The following is a 21,875-nucleotide window of genomic DNA, read 5'->3' as shown; positions in this document are numbered from 1 at the left end:
AACCTGGAGGTTGTAAGGAATGTCAGAAGGCTTCTCTTACAACATGTTCACTTTCCACACAAGGGAACGTTAGACCCCTTCGCTTCCAAATAACAGGTTTCCCCACTCTGCTCCCAGCTGTTACAGCTAGCCACCAACGTGACACAAAGGGGCAGATCCTGTTTTCTCAATTACTTTGAAACAGTGACTAGAGAAAAGGTGAATTTATACCAACCATCAGGAATCTAGACCTAATATGTACCCCAACAGATGCCAGTACCTACAGAAGAGCCTGGTGCCTCAGTCAAAGAAGGCATTCTGGAAATATGTGCGTAAGTGAATTTAGTCATAAGAACAAAGCAGCGGTTCTGCCCCAAACATTTTACATATAAAAGAAAATCACCAAAGAATTCTATGTCATCATATAATGAATTCAGTAGTGTGCTGTGGGCAAATGTACAGAATACAGGAGGGAATAGGGAAATAAGACAAAAGATTAATGTTGCACGGGGTAAAATGGAGACAGAGGTCTTAGAGGAGAAGAACTGGGAATTGAGTTTTGAAAAGCTGATAAAGAAAGCATTCTAGGAGTTCTCCAAAGAAACCTGTTGATCTTTTTACACCTGCTTCCCTTTCCCACATTACTGTCAAATTTTAACAGACATATCGACATTCCCCCTCAAAGAACTTTTGGAACCCACTGAGAATGGAACAGTAGGAAGAAAGAAAAGAAACCTTTTTAAATGTTTAATATAAATTCTTCAAAACAGAAACATCTTTAAATGGTAAAGTTCACCAAAATAAAACTGGACCCCCCAAATTAATAGAAAAACATTTAAAAACAGTCCCCCAGGGCACCTAGATGAGTCAGTTGGTTAAGCGTCTGACTCTTGATTTTGGCTCAGGTCATGATTTCACGATTTGTGAGCTGGAGACCCATGTTGGGCTCCATGCTAACAGCATGGAGCCTGCTTGGGATTCTCTCTACCTCTCTCTCTCTCTGCCCCTCACCTGCTTTTCTGTGCACTAGAGCAAGTGCACTCTCAACATAAATAAAAACTTAAAAAAAATCCCTCCACACTCAGGACTGCAAACTTAAAGCGTACATAAAATTAACAGGACACGTGGGTACCATGAGCAACGGATAAAGGGCTTCTCTTTCCAGCTACTTTAATGAGAGACAACAGAGCCATACTGGTAAAGAAAAGACAACTGGAGAAGAGACTCACTTCCAGTTCTAGATAGATGAGCAAACATAAATAAGCCACTTCTGCACCCTGGCTCTGTTTCCACATCCGTAAAAGTAACATTAAGTTACTTGATGACCTAACGTTCTATTATTCTATCTGTAAACTTCCTAAAGCCACTCAGATATCATTATCTTCTAGCAAGCTACGTGTTAGGCATTAATCCATAAGGGTAGCAAAACAGAAAATGAATCTACATTATCCAGAATTCTGTACTGTAGCAAAATTTTACAATTAAACAAGCCATTCTAAGTCTTGCACTGAAAAAGTGCATTAGAGAACTAAGTTTGGATTTTCGATAAAACACGATGCATTGAACACCCACATTTACCTCTTTTGTTCTCTCCATAGCTCCACTAGAACAGCAGTAAAAACAAGAGCTACAAGAAAAAAGAATAGGAGAGGAAACCACTACAAGTTTTTGGAAGCTGAAAAGCAGATGGGTAGGTTATTTGACTTAGCATAGAATGTAAAACCTAAGAGCACATTAAGGGGAAGCCCAGAGCAAACTGAATTGTGCTGGGACACACCAAAAAGCTCAGAATACCTCTGCAAGTGGGGACAGCAGACAGGGCTGAAAAAGAACAGGGTGAAAGTTCTAACCCAAGATTCCCACCCTAACCCCAAGCAGCCATTGGTCAGAAGATGGGAAGCCTATTCTGGAAACTAGAGAGACTCTGGACTTAAACACAACTTGGGGAAGGCCTAGCAGTCTAAAAAGATGGAGATTATGGGAAAGTAGATATCCTGAAAGGTAATCCCCAGCTCTTTCTCCATTCAGCTCCCCAAATGTTTCAACCAGGGATAAGCCAAAGATGGGAGCATTCTCTCTGGAGATGAATTTGCCCCACAGAAAAACACCTACGAGTACTGACTACTAGAGGTGACCTCCTATCTTTTTTTTTTTTAAAGTTTATTTATTTTTGACAGAGACAGAGTGCGAGCATGAGCTGGGAAGGAGCAGAGAGAGGGGGAGACACAGAATCCGAAGCAGGCTCCAGGTTCCGAGCTGTCAACACAGAGCCCGAAGCAGGGCTCAAACTCACAAACCGCAAGATCATGACCTGGGCCGAAGTTGGACGCTTAACCGACTGAGCCACCCAGGCGCCCCATCCTAACTATCTTATAATGAATAATAGCACCAGCCAACTTTTAGAAGCCCCTACTCTGTCAAACCCAGCTTTCAGTTTTTCTGTGGCTCATTATGGAACATGAGTAAGACAGCCAAGGCTATACATTTAAGAAAATCCCCTAAATGAAAAACTAAAATAAATGATCAAGTAAAGGTATTTTAAGGAAACAGATGGTACAGGAAACTGCAGGAAAAAAATGTAATTACAATTAACATACTGAGAGAAGAACTATCCCATGAAACAGAAATAGAAGACTGTTAAAAAGCAACATTCAGGTGTGCCTGGGTGGCTCAGTTGGAACAGACTCTGGGTTTTGGTTCAGGTCATGATCTCATGGTTCGTGGGATCAAGCTGTTGGGCTCCACAGCTGGCACACGGAGCTTGCTTGGGATTCTCTCTGTCTCTCTTTCTACCCCTCCCTCACTCACACTGTCTCCATCTCTCTCACAATAAATAAACTAGAAAAAAAAAAAAAAGAAAAGCAATATGCCGAGGGGCGCCTACCTGGCTCAGTTGGTAGAGCATTCGACTCTTGATCTCAGGGTTCTGAGTTCAAGCCCCATGCTGGGTATAGAGATTACATAAAAGTAAAACCTTACAAAAAGGGGGGGGGGCAGCATTCAGAGAAAAAAACTTGAAACTTAAAAATATGATAGCAGAAACCTAATTAGAAGTGTCTGAAGATGAAGTTCAAGACATCTTCCAGAAAGCAGAGCACAGAGACAAAAAAGATGAAATATAGAAAAAATGGGCAAATTAAAGGACCCATCAGTCCATACATTCCAAACACAAAGAATAAGAATACAAGAGGGAAAGAAGAGGAAAACCAGGGGCAAGGGAGAGAAGAGGGAGGGGCACCTGGGTGGCTCGGCTGGTTAAGTGTCTAACTCTTGGTTTCAGCTCAGGTCATGATCGCAGCGTTATGGGTTTGAGCCCCGCATCTGGCTCCATACTGACAGTGCAGAGCCCACGTGGGATTCTCTCTCTCCCTCTCTCTCTACTCCTCCCCTGCTCACATGCTCACATGCACTCTCTCTCTCAAAGTAAATAAATAAAAACTTTAAAAAAGGGTGGGGGGAGAGAAGGTGGAGGCTGGTTAGAATTAAAGAATTCAAGTAAATCTCCCAGAACTGAAAAATGCATGTTTCCAGATTGAATAGGCCCCCAGTGTGCCCTATACAACAGATAAAACAAGGCTCACAGTAAGGCAGATTACCATAAAATTTCAGAACATCAGAGACAAAGATCAGCTCCTAAACCACCTCCAACCGAGGGGAAAGAAAAAAAAAAAAAAGAGTCAGAACATCATCAGACTTTTCGTTAGCAACAACAGAAGCTAAAAATCAATAGAACAATTCCTGTTAAACTCAGAAAATTATTCTATATTCTACACCCAGGTAAACTATAAATCAAGTATGAAAGAAAAAGAAGACATTTTCATACATGCAGATTCTCAAATTTACATCCTATGCACCTTTTTCTTAGGAAACTTCTGGAAGAATTGCTTAAGTATAAACAACGAAGGGGAAAGATGTGGCATCCAGAAAGCAGGGAGTCCCAACATAGGGAGGAAATAACTGTTATATAGAAAGGTAGATCCAAGGATGATAGCTGTGCAGGTCTAGAGAACGATCTATACAGACTTTAAAAAAATAGCAGCATGAGTCTACTGCCTAAAAGTATGGCATTAAATGCCAAAAGAAACAGCTGGAAGAACAGAAAATGGGGGTCCCTGTAGAGGTCAAATGTTGGGGAGAGGGAAAGCAGGCAGGGTACTTTTTATGTTGCACACAGCTTAGCATTGATAAATATTAAATTTTAAAAGATTCTTCAAAAGGTTAAAGAGAATGTTTAAAATTTTTTTATAATGTTTATTTTTGATGTTTTTTTTATAATGTTTTATTTTTGAGAGAGACAGAGACAGAATGCGAGTGGGTTAGGGGCAGAGAGAGAGGGAGACACAGAATCCAAAGCAGGCTCCAGGCTCTGAGCTGTCAGCACAGAGCCCAACACGGGGCTCGAACTCACGAGCTGTGAGATCATGACCTGAGCTGAAGTCGGACGCTCAACCAACTGAGCCACCCAGGCGCCCCAAAGAGAATGTTTTAAAATCACATCTAAAAAAGCATGATTTCCCAAGCAAGATTTCCGAGGGAAAAAGAAAATGATAAAGAAAAAAACGTAATTTTCAAGGCAGAGCAAAATCAAGTTATTTGAAAAACACTACACCTTAGCAGAGAGTGTGGCTTTGCTTGAAAACCATGATGAGTAGGAAACAATGTTTGGCTGACAGATACTTACTCAAAAGTCATAATCACAAAGCCAGAAAAAAAAAAAAAAGGAAAAATTTAAACATATTATGGTATGGTTGGGGAAAGTTCATAGTTTATGGTTACATCAAACACTTCACAAATTAAGATTACTTTTTCACACACTCAAGCAGATGCTAAATCAAAGTTAAAAGAATAACTTGACTGCATCACATTTTGGTAAGAAGTGAAAACGCTTAAGAGACAACTGTTTCCTCAGGAAAACGCAAATACTGCAGCTTTGTTGAAACAAGTCAATGTTTTGTGTCAGGGTCGTGTATCCTTTCCTAACGACTGAAACAAATAGCAGTGGGATTCACCGGCAAACCTGAAATGACTGTTGCCCAGCCTTCTGTATAAGCCCCTAAGAAATGGCATCTCAGGAAATATGCTCTTCTCTATCCCCAAATACTGCAAAAATGAAAACATCTAGATTTTCTATTGCCCTCTCATAGCAAATGCACCTAAAATAGTATTCGTTCATCGTATTTAATACCGTCTACTTCTATCTCATGGATGTTAAGATCATACTTATAATCAAGTATTGGGCTCTTCAATAAACAGACAATTAGAGAGGGTGCTGCCCACTATTTACTCAGTTTTCTGACATCTAGGGAGGCTGCACACATGGAAAATAGCTGGATCTAAGATTCTGTGATAGTCTACTGATTTGTGGCCAGGGAGATCTTTTTAAACTACTGCAATGAAGCACTCTCCCACCCAATCTACTCTGGTAAAAACACTTGCTCTCCTTTTGGCATAAATGAAGACAATGGAAGAGATGAATTTGCAAGCTGGCTTAACTGTAGCATACTGTACAGCCTTCAAGTTCAATGTATAAAAAAAAACACCTTCGTTTCAGTCTCTTGGAATCAAGAAGAAAACAATACTTTAAGCTTCTGCATAAAGTATGATGTTCTTTTTGAAGTTTGAGAAAACACATAATTGCTTATAAAATATAATGCATAACCAAGAGCTCCTCCAGCTTTAAAATAATAATAAAATACTATGTCCAGATCTATTCTCAAAGCAAATTAGCAAGACATTAGGAAAAAGTCTGCACTGCAAGAAAAAAAAAATTTATAACAATGTATCGTGATGTCAACTAGACTTATTGTAGGTGATCATTTCACAGTATATACAAATAGCAAATCATGTTATACACCTGAAACTAACATAATGTTATATGTCAATTATACTTCAATAAAAAGTTTAAAAAATTTTTATTACATTTATCCTTTCATGCTTCTTTCACAGAAGGGAAACAGCTAACTAAAATATGAAGAAATGTTCAAACTCACTAGTAAGTAGAAAATATAAATTAAAATAAGACATAATTATATAGCAAAAATTCGAACCGTGGACAATAGCAAGTGTTGGGAGGTGGAGAACGCAAGGCCTATGAGGGGTACGCGCTGATCTACCACTCAGCAGCCTGTCAGTACCTATGCTACAATGCCACTCCTGAGTTTGTATCCCAAACACATTCTCCACGTGTCCATAATGAACACAAACAAGACTGCTGTTAGCAGCACTGTTTACGGTAGCCTAGGCATCCATCACTATGGGAATGGATGCGCACCATGGAACAGCATGCTGCAGGTTGGAGCAATTAGCTAAGTGTACATCCAAAAACATTCCCAGATCTTAAAACAGGGCTGAGTGAGAAGAGTAAAACCAGAGTAAGAGCTATAACATAGTTCTTTAAAGATTTTGGTGTTTTTTTTTAAGTGTATTTATTTTGAGAGAGAGAGAGAACAAGTGGAGAAGGGGCAGAGAGAGGAGAGGAGAGAACCCCAGGCAGTCTATACGGCCAGCACAGAGCCCAATGCAGGGTTCAAACCCACAAACTTTGAGATCATGACCTGAGCTGAAACCAAGAGTCGGATGCTTAACTGACTGAGCCACCCAGCTTGCTCCTAAAGATTTTATTTTTAAGTAATCTCTACACCCAACATGGGGCTTGAACTCAGAACCCCGAGATCAAAAGCCGCATGCTCCACCAACTGAACCAGCCAGGCGCCCCAGAGCTAAAGCATTTTTACAGGGAGAATTCTATAGCCAAATTCTGCAACAGTGAAGTATGGTGAAAAATTTTAGAATGAATGATAAGTACCCACCCCCGCCCCAAATCACTAAGCATTTAAAAAAAATTTTTTTAATTTATTTATTTATGAGAGACAGCATGAGTGTGGGGGAGGGGCAGAGACAGAGGGAGACACAGAATCCGAAGCAAGCTCCAGGCTCTGAGCTGTCAGCACAGAGCCCGACACGGGGCCTGAACTCACAAACCAGGAGATCATGACCTGAACCAAAGTCGTATGCTTAGCTGACTGAGCCACCCAGGTGCCCCATTTTTTTATTGTTTTTTTTTTTTTTTTTAAATCACTAAGCACTTTAGAAAGATGCATATAGAATCAAGGACATACATCAAACACATTAGAGAGGGTGCTTGTGGGGTGGGAGAGGAAAATAGGCATGGAAATGGGGGCTGAACAAAAGGCCTTTATACACCAATGCTAGACTGTGCCCAAATCATAGGGAATGAAGTTCAGACTCAAGATATTTTTCATTCATGCACACATTAATTTATTTAAAAAAATTTTTTTTAATGTTTATTTTTGAGAGAGACAGAGACAGAGGCAGAGACAGAGACAGAGACAGAGACAGAATGCGAGTGGGTTAGGGGCAGAGAGAGAGGAAGACACAGAATCCAAAGCAGGCTCCAGGCTCTGAGCTGTCAGCACAGAGCCCAACACGGGGCTCGAACTCACGAGCTGTGAGATCGTGACCTGAGCCGAAGTCAGACGCTCAACCTACTGAGCCACCCAGGAGCCACATTAATTTATTTAATGAAAATTTACTGAACACCTCTTAAGTGCCAAGTACTGTGTTTAAATATAAACTTTTCTTGTTATTTCTGCTGAAGGTTTTTATCTTAAAACCTCAAAAAGACATATGCTTTAAGATACATTTTAACTGGAAGTGGAAAGGAAAAAGAATTTACATTAGAATATGTATACTATAAAGTGAGAAATTCATCGTTCTTAAAATAGTTTTGTAAATTTTTTTCATGAAATATGAATATACCTTCAAACTCTTTAAATGACAAACTTATATGAAAGGTTGAAATACAGAATGAACTCTGAAGTCCTACCAAATTACACTGTCACATCTCAATCCACAAGTAAAACATCTTTTCTCATGGCTTTCAGTGGTGAAACAATTTTTTTTGGAGGAGAATTTTTTTCTACTTTATTTGTTCTACGTAATTTTTCCAAAGATATTTCAACTGCTCAGGAACACTTCTTGCCAGATTTCCGTTTTCTAAAAGAATTCACAAGCAGACTGCTGGCTGCCAATGTAGGTGTTGTAGCTAATATGCTCATTTACACTGTGCTGCTAACAAAAACTGATGAACACATTCAGTGCAAAGTGACATTATCTAGTCCAAATCCCATGGGCATAGAAAAGATGTTTTCCACCCAAATTACCTGTTCCCCTCTTTTTTTTCCAACCCCCAAATGTTAACTAGTATACAAGATAACACTGGTAAACAAAACCAAAAGCAACTTGGAGGGCATCCTATGTCTAAAGCTCTAAACTTGTGAACTGTCAGGGGGCACCCGAGTGGCTCAGTTGGTTAAGCGTCTGACTCATGATTTCAGCTCAGGTCATGATCTCACAGTTAGCATGGAACCTGCTTGGGATTCTCTCTCTCCTTCTCTCCCTGACCCTCCCTCTCTGTCTCTCTCTCAAAATAAGTAAACATTTAAAGTAAATAAATAGGTAAAATTGTAGCCCTTCAGTATTTGATACTAACAGTTGGTAGGTGGGAGGATGAACGGTGAAGAACGCTGATGGTTGAGCCAACCATCAGCACCACTGGAAAAACACACAAGCTACGCGGTCTGTCAGAGGGGTCAGCAGAATCTTCAGCACACATAATAAAAGACCACACATTAATTTATTCAGGCTTACAAAAGATAATGCATTTTTATTCAATAATAATAGCGAACAATGAACACTTACTGTATGTCAGTCACTGCCAATGGACTAGGTACCATTACCATTTCCATTTTATAGATCATTTTTCACATCAAATGCAGGCTTTTTATCATTGCCTTTAAAACCTCCACAAAATGGTCTCAATCCCATTATATCTCCCTTTCTGCCAATCCAGGCCTCAGTTCTGACTCAAAAACTTGACCGATATATCTCATATGAATGGAGCGGTTCTTTTCTCTGCCCAGCTTCCTTCTCCTCCCCTACTACTACAGAAAATTCTCAAATGAAGATGTTCTCAGTTAACCCCTTCCTCACATGCTTATTGAAAGTAAACATTATAGAAGCATATAGAGTAAAAAGTGAATACCTTCTCTGAAAAAAGGGAATACCTCAATAACAGTCCTTACAGTTTATGAAAATAGAAATATTCTACACATACTGTTCTGTAACATGACTTTTTAAAAAATATAGTTTAGGGGCGCCTAGGTGGTTCAGTCAGTTAAGCAAAGTTAGGAAAATTAAGCGAGTTAAGGAAATGAGAAAGGAATAAAACATACCAATACAAAAATCAACAAAACAGGTGGAAGAGAAATGAGGGACAAAAAAGCTTTAAGACCTACAGAAAACAATTAGCAAAATGCCCTCAAAATAAATAAATAAACATTAAAAAAATAAGGGGCGCCTGTGTGGCTAAGTCAAAGTGTCCAAATCTAGATTTCTGCTCAGGTCATGATCCCGCAGATCCTGAGATTGAGCCCCGTGTCGGGCCCTGCACTGACAGCACAGAGCCTGCTTGGGATTCTGTCTCTCTGCTGCCCTCACCTATTCACTCTCTCTCTCTCAAAATAAATAAATAAATATTTTAAATACACACACACACATAATTTAAAAAGTAAAAATATAAATATAAATAAAAATATAACAGGGACACCTTTCTGGCTCAGTTGGTAGACACGCGACTCTTGACTCATGGGTCATGAGTTTAAGCCCCATGCTGGGTATAGAGATCACATACATACATAAATAAGAGCTTCTAAGTGTATTTAAAATAAATAAGTAAAAGAAAATAATATTTAATAGTGGATGTCTTTCTATATTAGCCAACAGAGATCCACTGCATTCCTAACAGCTTAATGGTATTCCATTGTGTGGAACCATCACATGTCTTTTTTTTTTTTTTTTTTTTTGCTGTAACAAACAATGCTATAAAGAAAAACTTTGTATTCATATTTTTCATGCAAGTGTATGAATATATCCACAGGACAAATTTCTAGAAGTGGAATTGCTGGGTCACAGGGTAAGCACATTTTAAATTCCAATAGACTTGTCAGATTTACCTCCAAGGAAACTTACATTCCCATCAACAGTGTGTAAGAGTTCCAACTTCTCCACATCCTTTTTTTTTTAAGTTTATTTCCTTATTTTGAGAGAAAGAGAGCACGTGAGGAGGGGCAGAGAGAGAGGGAGAGGGAGAATCCCAAGAGGCTCCACACTGTCAGCACAGAGCCCGACACAGAGCTCAATCTCACCAACCATGAGATCATGACCTGAGCCAAAATCAAGAGTCGGATGTTTAACCGACTGAGCCACTCAGGCACCCCCCAAACTCCCCACATCCTTATCCACTACTGGTTACCATGACCTTCCAATCTGATAGGTAAAAAGTGGCAATTATATGTTTTATTTTATATTTATTTAAATGATTAGGATTACTGAACTTACAGCTTAAATAGATTTTGAATTTATTATTAGTTGTAGGCTAAGCTGAACTAACTATGGAGAAAAACAATTCAAGAAGCACATTAACAGAGGAACTGGGGAGACTGGTAATATTTGACCAATCTGGGCCTTAAGCGTGGAACAGACAATGATGCCAATCACAAATGAGTTTGATCTCTCCATTAAAGCACACTTACCTTTCACTTGAAATACAGTTATCATTTCTTCAAGCTATGTCATATATTCAGAAATGTTGTTTCTTTTAAGGGTATATTTAATTCCATAGTCAGGTATTCACTTTGTCATCTTTACTTACTCATGACACTCCTGTGTGTGATGCCTACTTCAATGATATTTTGTTTTGTATGAAATGTTGCTTATCAATCTGACCTTCGACCTCTTTTAGAGGTTAAAGCACAAGAGTATAATTAGTGTCTAGCCATGAACATCCAATATAATTAAGACAACTAATATATGTAATTGTATTAGAACACAGAAAGAGGAGTAAGAGAAGTAGATGTTAGCAATGGCCCATCCATAGGGATATTCTAAACATTCTAGATTGTGAAAACAAAACACTAATGAAGCTCCCAAATACTCTATAAATGCTTACATAAATGTGATGTCTTCTGTTCATGAATGCCGATTCACTGTCAAGGGCTAGATGTCTATGATTATAATGCTATTAGCAATGATGGCCGAAGTGAGCTATTCACACATTTTCTTACCTAATTTTCTTTGTGGCCACCTCCAGGAAACAATTTTTGTCAGAGAGACTCTAATTAGCTCTAACACTGACTTAGACCTTATTATCCTGATAAATTAGTATCTATAATTGCAAAACTAAGTATCACAAATTATCTAGCATTCTAGAAAGGTTTTGGCTCAAAACTGATGTATCAGTAAACCCCTCGCTACTCTTTCTTTAATTCTCAATTAAAATTTATATTCGTGGGGTGCCTGGGTGGCTCAGTCGGTTGAGCATCCGACTTCAGGTCGGGTCATGATCTCGCAGTTCGTGAGTTCAAGCCCCGCGCCGGGCTCTGTGCTGACAGCTCGGAGCCTGGAGCCTGGAGCCTGCTTTGGATTCCGTGTCTCCCTCTCTCTGCCCCTTCCCCGCTCATGCTCTGTCTCTATCTCTCAAAAATGAATAAATGTCAAAAAAAAATTTTTTTTAAATAATAAAATAAAATTTATATTCTTCATAGAACAAACTGATACTTAAGACTTTATTTCAAAGTCAAAAACTCTTGCTACTTTACTATGTCCACATGGCCTGGACCCACAAGCACATGACAGATACTACACATCCTCTTTCCCATGTCAGAGACTGGCAGAAAGAGATAGAGCAGGGGGCAGGAAAGAGCAGAACACCAGTGTGACAAAGTGCTAAAGCCAGGCTGTAAATTATCTTTTGGTCACTCATGGCTGCATTTTGAAAAGCTGACACAGGGGCGCCTGGGTGGCGCAGTCGGTTAAGCGTCCAACTTCAGCCAGTCACGATCTCGCGGTCCGTGAGTTCGAGCCCCGCGTCGGGCTCTGGGCTGATGGCTCAGAGCCTGGAGCCTGTTTCCGATTCTGTGTCTCCCTCTCTCTCTGCCCCTCCCCCGTTCATGCTCTGTCTCTCTCTGTCCCAAAAATAAATAAACGTTGAAAAAAAAAAAAAATGAAAAGCTGACACAGAGGTAGGACCTATCCTTCCCTTGGAGGAATACAAGTATCATATGAAAGCATCTCCCTAACTCACTAACAAAAGAGCTGCGCTCCCACCCCTCACCCAACTTGCCCAATGAGAGAAGCACTGCTGGGTTCTAAAGGCAACAAGACGCTCTGTATTCTGACAATGGGAGGGAGGAATGAAGACTAGCTTCCTGGGCTCTGAACTCTGCCAGGCTGTCCTGCTAATCCTTCCCAAATCCCACAATGTTGGGGTGGGGGTGGGGGACAGAACAGACAACAATCCAAAACTGAATCAAGGATAGTAGCTCTGGATTACAGGAGGTTATAACATTCCTCTTTGAATGGGGGCGGAGTGGCCAGTGAGACGGTCGCAGTGCATATACAAAACCCTGTACATTTATAAAAACATAAGATAAAAATACATTTTATCCTTGATCCTTCTGATGTGGTAACCAACATCTGCCCCCAAATCATTTGCCAGCCCAGGCTGCACGGAAGGCACACAGTAGCAGGCATTTTCACACAGTGAGGCTGGAAGAGATGCTCCTAGAGTGTAAATTACTAATTAGCTCAATAGAAGACAAAGAGAGAAAATACCTGTCACAGGATGCTGTTTACAGCCTGACACATAATAAAAACAACCCTGAAAATTTCAGAAGAGTGCCTTACTTTTCAGACTTCTATTAACATGTAAATGGCAAAGAAACAGTATTATAGTCTTTAAAAACTGCCCATGTCTCAGAAACAATAATGTATGACTGGAAAGAATGCTTTCCAAATAATTTGTAATTTTCTCATCCTTATGAAAGCTAAGTGTTTCTAATTATTACAATCAGCTTTAATAAGGAGCTATATCTCATAGCTTCGATGATCATTTAAAGAGTTGGGGGTGGGGAGCCGACAAGTGCTGTATTTTACATACATCAGAATACAGCTAATAGTCCCTTCACTGAAATTGAACAGGCCTCATTTTGCAGCTCATGCTTTTATGAAATGGACTGGCTACCATTTTAATAACAATTGAGGATGAGCTGGAATATAGTAGCAGGGATGGGGTCAGTTAAATCTCCTTATACGATGACAACTGAAATGACTACCAAAATTTGAGTTTATTTTGGGTGAAGGTAATAGTATGTTAAGATATTTATATTCATCCCTCTACCATGAGGCACATCTATCTGTATTAATTGCAACCAATGTTCTTAAGTGCATTTTGTACTTAGATTTCTTCCAGCTCCTTGATGCTACGTAAAGATCCTCAGTATACGTATTTCACCTAAATATGTTGCAGTCATGGTGATGATGGCTCCTGTCTTCACATAATAATCACCCACACATCATTAAAAGCTATCACATCCTGAGGATGCCCTTGTGTGTGAACACAACCTGCCAGGTACTAAGAAGGTCCCCAAAAGAGTTGTACACCAAGACACGGTTTTTGCTGATGAGGGAGGGGCCTATAAACTTGTTGTTCACAGGTAAAAGAATGTTTTTCAAAACACACTGAAGAAAATAAACCATAAACCCCCCAAATCCACTCTCAATCCAACCTTGAGACTCCTTCGCCTCAGAAGATTAACTAAAATCAAACATACTAACTTGCTGATACATTCAAAGATTCTTCCCTTTTCTTTTGAAAATTAAGGCCTTCCTATCCACTTTTTTTTTTCAAATTTGCTTGAAAGATACTCTAGTGAAAGAAAATGATAAAGCAAATGGGGCAAAATGAAAACAATTGGTAAATGTGAGTAAGTGTATAGAGAAGTTCCTTGTAGCATCTTTGCAACTTTTCCATAAGCTTGAAACATTGTACAAATTATCACAAGCCACACACACACACACACACACACACACACACACACACACACACACACAGAGTATTAACAATAGAAGTTCTCTCACAGGGCTGTTGAGAGTTTCAAACAATTCACATACTTAGCTCATGCTGGGCACTTAGTAAACACTAATTATTAGTTATTTTAAAAAATAAGTGGATCAACTATAACAAATGAACCACTCTGGTGAGGAATGCTGATAATGGGGGAGGCTCTGCATGTGTGGGGATGGTGGTATATAGGAAACCTCTGCACCTTCCTCTCAATTTTGCTAAGAACCTAAAGCTGCTCTAAACAAACGAAGTCCTGGGGTACCTGGGTGGCTCAGGCAGCTAAACATCTGACTTAAGCTCATATCATGATCTCACGGTTCATGGGTTCGAGCCCCGCCATCAGGCTCTGGACTGACAGCTCAGAGCCTGGAGCCTGCTTTGGATTCTGTCTCTCCCTCTCTCTCTGCCCTTCCCCAAGTCGCGCTTGCTTGCTCGTGCTCTCTCTCTCTCTCTCAAAAGTAAAAAAAAAAAAAAAAAAAAAAAGTCTTAATAAAAAAAAGAGTGGTCCAATTTGTTTAACCAAATTAAAGCATACATAAATATACATAATATATTACTTACACAGACACACATAAAGAGAAGACAGTGAAAAACCAGAGTCTGAACAGATTTTGCTTATGGATATCTGCACTAAAATTGGAGTTCCGCTTTTCCTCAATGGGCAACAATCCCTCAACTGCAAACCTGTATGGTTTATAACAAGTCCTTTTTTTATGTGAAAAAGGTAGATAGCTAACCATTTATCTGCAGTGCAGTCAGGCATTTTATTGGTTTTGGGTTGTCTTATGAATGCAACTTTTTAATGAAAACACAAGGGCATGTAAGAATCCGGATGTAATCTTTGCATTAGATATAGCCCTTCTGGTGTTTGTCCCAGTTTCCCCACCTAGAAAGCTACTGAAGAAAGGTTAATAACAGAACCACAGGGATAATTTAAGGATTGGCAAACAAAACAGTTTAAGGGATAAAATAAACTAACACTGTTTAATCTGGAGAAGAGCATGCTGACGGATCACCTCACAACAGTCAAGTAGAGAAAATACCAGAGCACAGACTGCCTGCAAAATGCCAAGGTTCAAATCTTATGCCCACCACTTGGTAGAAAGAAAAGAAAAGAAAAGAAAAGAAAAGAAAAGAAAAGAAAAGGAAAGGAAAGGAAAGGAAAGGAAAGGAAAGGAAAGGAAAGGAAAGGAAAGGAAAGAAGGAAGGAAGGAAGGAAGGAAGGAAGGAAGGAAGGAAGAAAGAAAGAAAGAAATGAAATGAAATGAAATGAAATGTCTGAGTGTAACCTTGAGGTTTTATTAAATGATTAAAAGTCCTTTAATCTGAAGGAGTCTTTATTTCATCACATGTAAAACAGGAACAGTGATAGTGCCAACCTCACAGGATTGCTGCGAGTAGTAAATGAGTTACAGTCTGCAAAGAGCTTACATCGGTGGCTGGCATAAAAGTATATACATGGGCAGCTACTATTATTAAGTTTATGAAGAACTAGAGTCTACTTAATATTATAGTAAGCAAATATTTTTACTCAACTGAGAATGAGGCAACAGAGAACAAACAAAATTACAGCATTAGGTGCATGCTAGCTAGAAGGCAGATTGTCCTAATACAGAAAATAATTAAATACTGGAAAAGATTAGCTACAGAGGTTGCCACATTATCTCTGAAGATTTATGAAAATAGCATAAATGTTTATCTACCTGGGATGATTTAAGTGGGATATTGACTGAAGTTGCAGGATAAACTAGAGGTCCTTTCAAGGTCTCTTCCCATCCAAAGAATCTACGATTAATCAGAAAAACATTTAAGTACATACAACCTCTTCATTCAAATCCAAACATATAACTTAAACGTTTTTGCTTACCAAATAAGATTATGACCAAAATAAAGTTCAGTTGAGTAGAATTTACTTGATAAACAAATGAAAATAAAGCTTACATTTATCATTGGGAGTCCTTATTGATCAACAGTATTATTTGAACTAAAAGATTATCCATTTTCAGTTTTAGAAATATCAACAGAGCAATAACCATTCTCAATGAGAATTAGTGATTTAGCACACTATAGCAGCATATAGAAACAAAAGACAGGACCCTAATGGACTCTTTCCCTTGGATGACCGTATAGTTCCTCTATTTTCTTTTTCATCAACATCACATAAGTCTAAAATAATTTATATAAAGACATCGTGTATAAAACTACGCTATAAAAATGTCAATACCATAAACAGAGTGAAACCTAATAGTAATGCCAAACATAATGCAGACAGCAAGGGAATATGTGCGAACATCCTACAGAAACAGTTACCTCATAGAAAAGTTACTCTTAAATTTGAAACTTCACATTTCAGACTGATCCTCTTGAAATTGAGCAGCAAAAATAGTAATTTTTAAAAATTTCCTGTTAAATTACAAAATCAATGGAGTCATCTTGAACATCTGCTTACGAGAATCCAGATTCCATGAACACAGCAGCTGTATCCAAATAGATTTTAGGTTCTGAGTTATTGACATAGATTAATAACCAGTGTTTCTGATACCCACTAATCAAAACATAATTTTGCTGTTACAAATGCCACCAGTCTAATCATTGCTATTTACACAGACACCCACAAAACAGTGGTAATTCAAAATTTACACAACTTTGAAAAAAAATTTCTTTGTGTATCTGACACTAATGAAATAACCTCAAGTAAGATTCTCAAGATCAGTTTGCATTTTTCCTTGTTAATGTTAGCTATCCTAAATTACAGCACCATCAAATAAAAAGTAATAATCGGTCATATTCTTAGCTAAATGTAAAAGCTTCAGAATAAAAGTCATCAAAACAAAACAGTAGGAATAATCTAAATTTTGTCCCAAATTTCTCAACTACCTTTTAATTTCCAGAAGTGTCTTAAAAATCAAAAGCTTCTTGGAAATTAATATTAATACGGCCTTCTTTCTTCACAACCACAAAACAGGAGAGCCAGTGGAGCTGTCCAGGGCTCCAGCTTGCATTACCATATAGAGGCTTTTTCATGATAAAAATTACCTATAAACTCATTATTTAACCTAGAAAAGAAGTCCCACTCTAAAATCCTCCACTATTCTACAAATCTCCCTTTCTTTACTCCATTTAGTTAAATGGGTGAGTTACTTACTATAGTGTGAAATGTCCCACATAAAGCTAAAGGCAGCTTAGGAACTCAAAGCCCTCAGAGTCTGGATTTAAATCTCTTCCCCAGCAAACTTCCCCGGTTGGTTTATCTGCCTTCTTCTGAAATGATTTCTCAATATTCTCCAGCCACCAAAAAACAATTACGCAGAAATCTAGTTGATTAATCAAAACAAAAAGATGTTCATCTTTCTCGATCTCCACAACAGTGGGCTCTCCATTGAAAATGGAAATGTTGTCGATAAAGCACTCTGCCCAGTGCTGTCAGGTACAACCCTCCTACGACAACACTATCACACCACATAGGCACAGCCACACTGTACATAAATACAACCCGTATTCCCATTATCACAACACTAGCAAAATGCAGAGGTTTTCAGCACTGAGCTGACACTTCATCATTCACAGAAGAACAAAATCAAATCAAAATGGGTCTCATCTTTTCAAAGTGGACATGAAAGTCGAATTAAAAGCAATGAAGGGTAGAAGCAGATTCAAGATACCCTGAAGGGGAAAAAAGGTTTCTGGAATTTCCTACTTTTATGGACAAAAGAACTCACAATTTCAACACACTTAACAGTTCTCTTCTCAACAAAGAATTCCCTTCCTGCACACGACCCCCCCCCCCCACGTCCACTCTGACTTTCCAGTTTTTACCCCTATCTCTAGGTCTCTTTTCACTCACCATGGTTCCTCCTCTTCTGCACCAAAGGCTCCCTACACTTGGTCCTTCACTACAGCACCTGTGCCCTGACCCATGCAGACCTTCCGTAGCATCTCCCCACAACATGCACATCTGACTCCCACCCCTGTGCAGGCTAGCCCAGTTCTTCCTCCAGCAGGACTTCTCCAGCTTCCCTTAACCCTGTTCTCTTCCCTTACACCCCATCTCATCCTTGAAATCCCGGGGCCCAGCTCTTCCTTGCTCCTCTCACCATCCGCTTTCAGCCCTGTCTCTCCACCTCATTGTTTTTACCTTGGATCTGGCTAAACCTCGTCAATTAACACAATTCCCCCGTCACCCTGTCCCAGCCCGCCATCACTTCTTTACACCCTTACTCTCTTCTCCTTTCAGCTTGTCTGGTCCCAGAATTGTCCTATTAACGCCCCACCTCTCATCCCGGTTTCCTTTCACCCTTCCACTACGCTTATTCCTAACTCCACCTGGTACTCGTCCAGTGTCTCATTCACCCGCCCTCACTTTCAAGAATTTACACCCATCGCCCACCCACTAACCCATACCTTTCTCAGAACCTCACGATTCCCACCCCACCGCGGGTCCTAGTCCTCCAGCTCCTCTCGCTCTGCACTAGTTCACACCCTTGTCACGTCTGGCTCTTAATCACTCTCTCTCCTCTACTCCCAACTATCACCCCAGCTCTGCCCCTCCTTGCCTTCCACTTCCAACTCTTACCCCAGCACCCTCACCCTGTCACGATCCCCTACAAAGCTCTCCTCCTCCAACCTGTGCTCTTAACACCTAAACCCAGCCTCGGTCTGCCGAACCTCATTCCCGGCCGGCTTCCTGAACACCCACCCTGGGTTTTGCCTCCTTCCTACCTCCTTGGCTGGCTTTTTCTCACTCCTCTTCTCCCAGCCTTCTAACCCTTTCTCCCCTTAATCCTTCTCATCTCATTCTTAGACCCGTTCCCCCCAACCGCCCCCGAGCCTTCCTTCGCTTCTCCCCTCAAGCCTTTTTTTTTTTTAACCCTCAACCCAGTCTTCGCCCACCCCGCCAAAATAAAGCGCCGGCCCGCCCCGTCTGCCGGCTCTCGCCTCCGCCGGCCCCCGCCCCGGGCGCCCCCCAGCCCGCCGGCGCCGCGGTCCCGCCCCCTGCCGCCGCTCCTCCCGCCCGCAAGGCGCGCGCCGCCTTTGTCGCCCCTCACCCGGTGTGTGAGGATTTGGCTTCTTTAAAGGGGAGGGCCAGTGTGCCGGAGACTCCTGTCCCCGCCTCCGAGTCTTAGAATGGGCTCCCTGGCCGTCGCGTCCTCCCCGGTCCCAGTCCCCCCACCCCCTGGAGCTACCCCCTTGGCTGCCTCCCTACCTCCTCCGCCCCCTCCCTGACCCCCCTCTATTTACCGCCATCATCAGCACGCGCGAGCTGTCACCAGGGCGCGAGACAACCGAACCCGGCCCCGCCCCCTGCCCTCCCATTGGCCCGCCCGTCGGAGCCCCGCCCCCGGGCCCCGCATTGCGCCAACGGCGCAGCGCTGGGCCCCGACCACGACACAGACTGCCTCTCCGAGGGTTCGCGCCGCGGGCGCAAAGTTTAGGGTTAGCCACCAACGTGCGGCCAATTTGAGCCTGGCGTAACGGGCGGCGGCGTAGAGGGGCGTTGTGAATCGCGGGTCGAAGTTTGGTTGAAGCACAGAAGGATAAATAAGGAGGTTTCCAGACAAAGAGACTCTTAAAGGTACAGAGTCTTAAGGCTGTCCCTCCTCCTTAAAGGGCCAGCGACTCTCCGAGCCCATCTCCGCCCCCTTCTCCCCGGCACTTCAGCCCGCGGAGCAGTGAAGGAATTCTACATTAGTTCCCCGCACATTTTTTGAAGCTCCTTTAACATCTGTCCCCACTGCCAAGGGGGGAAACCTTTCTCACTATTTGGTCTCCTTTTTTGTTTTGTTATGTTAAAAGACTAAGTTATTGCTAACTGTGCCTTTCCGAAAGAAGCAGCCTCCGAACTTGGGGGTTTCCTGAGGCAGCGTTTGCAAAAGTTACTATTGGCTCCCAGACGAGTAAGCACGTGTCTGACTTTTGCCACTGATGACCCAGGCGGGACCCAGCTGTTTTATGGAAATCCCCCAAGGAAGAGGTTCACAGCCAAAGACTTAAATTCAGCAGACTGTCGGGACGGAGACCACAAGAAAACAACAGCGACGATTTCTACTAGGCTTTTCTGCCTCTAAAAAGGCTTCCTCCAGAGGCTGCATTGTTCTGACGTTACCCCCCTCCCCCCGCACAAATTACAAACAACACACCAACACGGTTACATCACCCAACACAAGGCTAAAGCAGGTAAAGTCTTACATGTAAATAGAAGGACAAGGAAAAGAAATAAACATGGGTTATCAGCTACACTGGTTCAAGGCTGCACACCTGTCAATATGAAGTAGAGAAGCACAAAAGCTAAAGAACAAAATAAGAAGGGAGAAACAGCGAGTGCATGTGTAAGCATGAAACCACAATGTCTGCAGCCAAGCGTGCTGAAGTGTAAAAACGTGTTCAAAGGTAATTACCCTGGACATTTTAAAGAGGTTTGATGATGGAAGGAAAGGACCTTGATTGATTTGATTTGGTGAAGATCTGCCATGTGGTTCAAGAGCTCAAAGTAAAATCTAAAATTTAGCATTCCTTTTGTTGTCTTTAATTTCTTTTTAAAGTTCTTACCTTACATTGTAACTCAATTATCAATTTTTCTCCCCTTACTCTGCAACCCCCTCCAATTATTGGAGATTAGATTGTATCTTATCCAATGTTAATTACCTTAATGGGTAATAGGTGCTTTTGAGTGAAAGGTTTCGGAGCCACTTAAGACTTCCAAAGGAAAGGGTGTTCTCAGAATAGCATAGTCTAGGGCGTAAAGATTCTCAATGCCCTGAGCATGTATTGGATCAATGGTTCTCAAAGTGTGGCCTGTGGAGCCCTGAGACTCTTCCACAGGGTCCCTACCAAACTTGTTTTCATAATAAGACATTATTTGCTTTTGTCACCACTATGGTATTTGCACTAATGATACAAAAGTAACAATGGGCAAAAATGAGCACATTTCAAGTCAATAGCACTCAATTATGCTATCAAAGTACTCTTCGCTGCCATTCACTGAAAAAAAATAATACTCATTTCACTTTGGAAGTCATAGCCCGACGCGGGGCTCAATCTCATGAACCATGGGAACTCACGACCTGAGCTGAAACAAAGAGTTGGATGCTTAACGGACTGAGCCACCCAGGCGCCCCTCGTTATAACTTTTAATAAGGCAACTATCAATAGATAGACATAAACTAAAGCTCTTTGGAACTTTTAAAAGTGTCAAGGAGTCCTGAGACTAAAAAGTTTGAGAATTGTATATTAGATGGAAGCAGAAATAAGAAGGCTATTTTAGATATTCAAATATGAGAAGGCTCGGCAGCAGAGCTAACAAGGTTTTAGTGTAGCTTCAGAGTTAAGTGCTTCAGTGGTTCATTAATGAGGAATGCAAAATAGAATCAGGAGCACTGAGCCTCCATTAAAGACACAACTGGTAATGAAATGTGATCACAACACACATGGTACGGCACAAAAACAGTACAGAGACAGGAACAACAAAGACCTGGGAGCTGAGGGGAAACAGGGATGGATGTGTTCCACAAAGAGTATATAGGCAATTGTACCTCAACATTTTTTTTTTCCTAAGCAGACTCTTTTCCTTCAGGTTGTAGAAGAACAAGTAAAATCTTATCACTGTGAATAAATTTTAAAAACAGAGTTCCATGCTCCAGAGATGGGCAACACAACTGTGCTCGCTGATCTGGCTACAAAAAATATACCTGTACTATGTATACCTTCTTGGGATCCTCCCTCACTGCTCATTCTCTATTGTAACAGCATTCTTTCCACTGGGGGAGAATTTTAACCTGTCACCAAGCAGTATAACCTCATAACGTCCCATCTTTTTATTTTTTTTTTAAGATTTTATTTTTAAGTAATCTCTACACCCAATGTGGGGTTTGAACTCACAACTCGAGATCAAGAGTCACATGCTCTTCCTACTGAG

General features: G+C 40.9%; 1 protein-coding gene across 1 annotated transcript in view; it reads right to left on the bottom strand.

The window, feature by feature from the left end:
* The window catches only part of USP49 (ubiquitin specific peptidase 49), an 88,992-nt gene that overhangs the window by 64,202 nt on the left and 2,915 nt on the right, over window positions 1–21,875 (bottom strand). The window contains exon 2 of the mRNA XM_047102627.1: window positions 15,667–15,748. The gene's annotated coding sequence lies outside the window, so the exon portion shown is untranslated. The remainder of the gene's footprint in view (window positions 1–15,666; window positions 15,749–21,875) is intronic.

This window comes from Lynx rufus, unplaced genomic scaffold, assembly GCF_022079265.1.
Source record: "Lynx rufus isolate CCGP_SWC_20201006 ecotype Redwood Valley unplaced genomic scaffold, mLynRuf1.p SCAF_6, whole genome shotgun sequence".
Taxonomy (NCBI): domain Eukaryota; kingdom Metazoa; phylum Chordata; class Mammalia; order Carnivora; family Felidae; genus Lynx; species Lynx rufus.
Note: the sequence above shows the minus strand (reverse complement) of the source record. Positions and strands in the feature narration are given on the sequence as shown.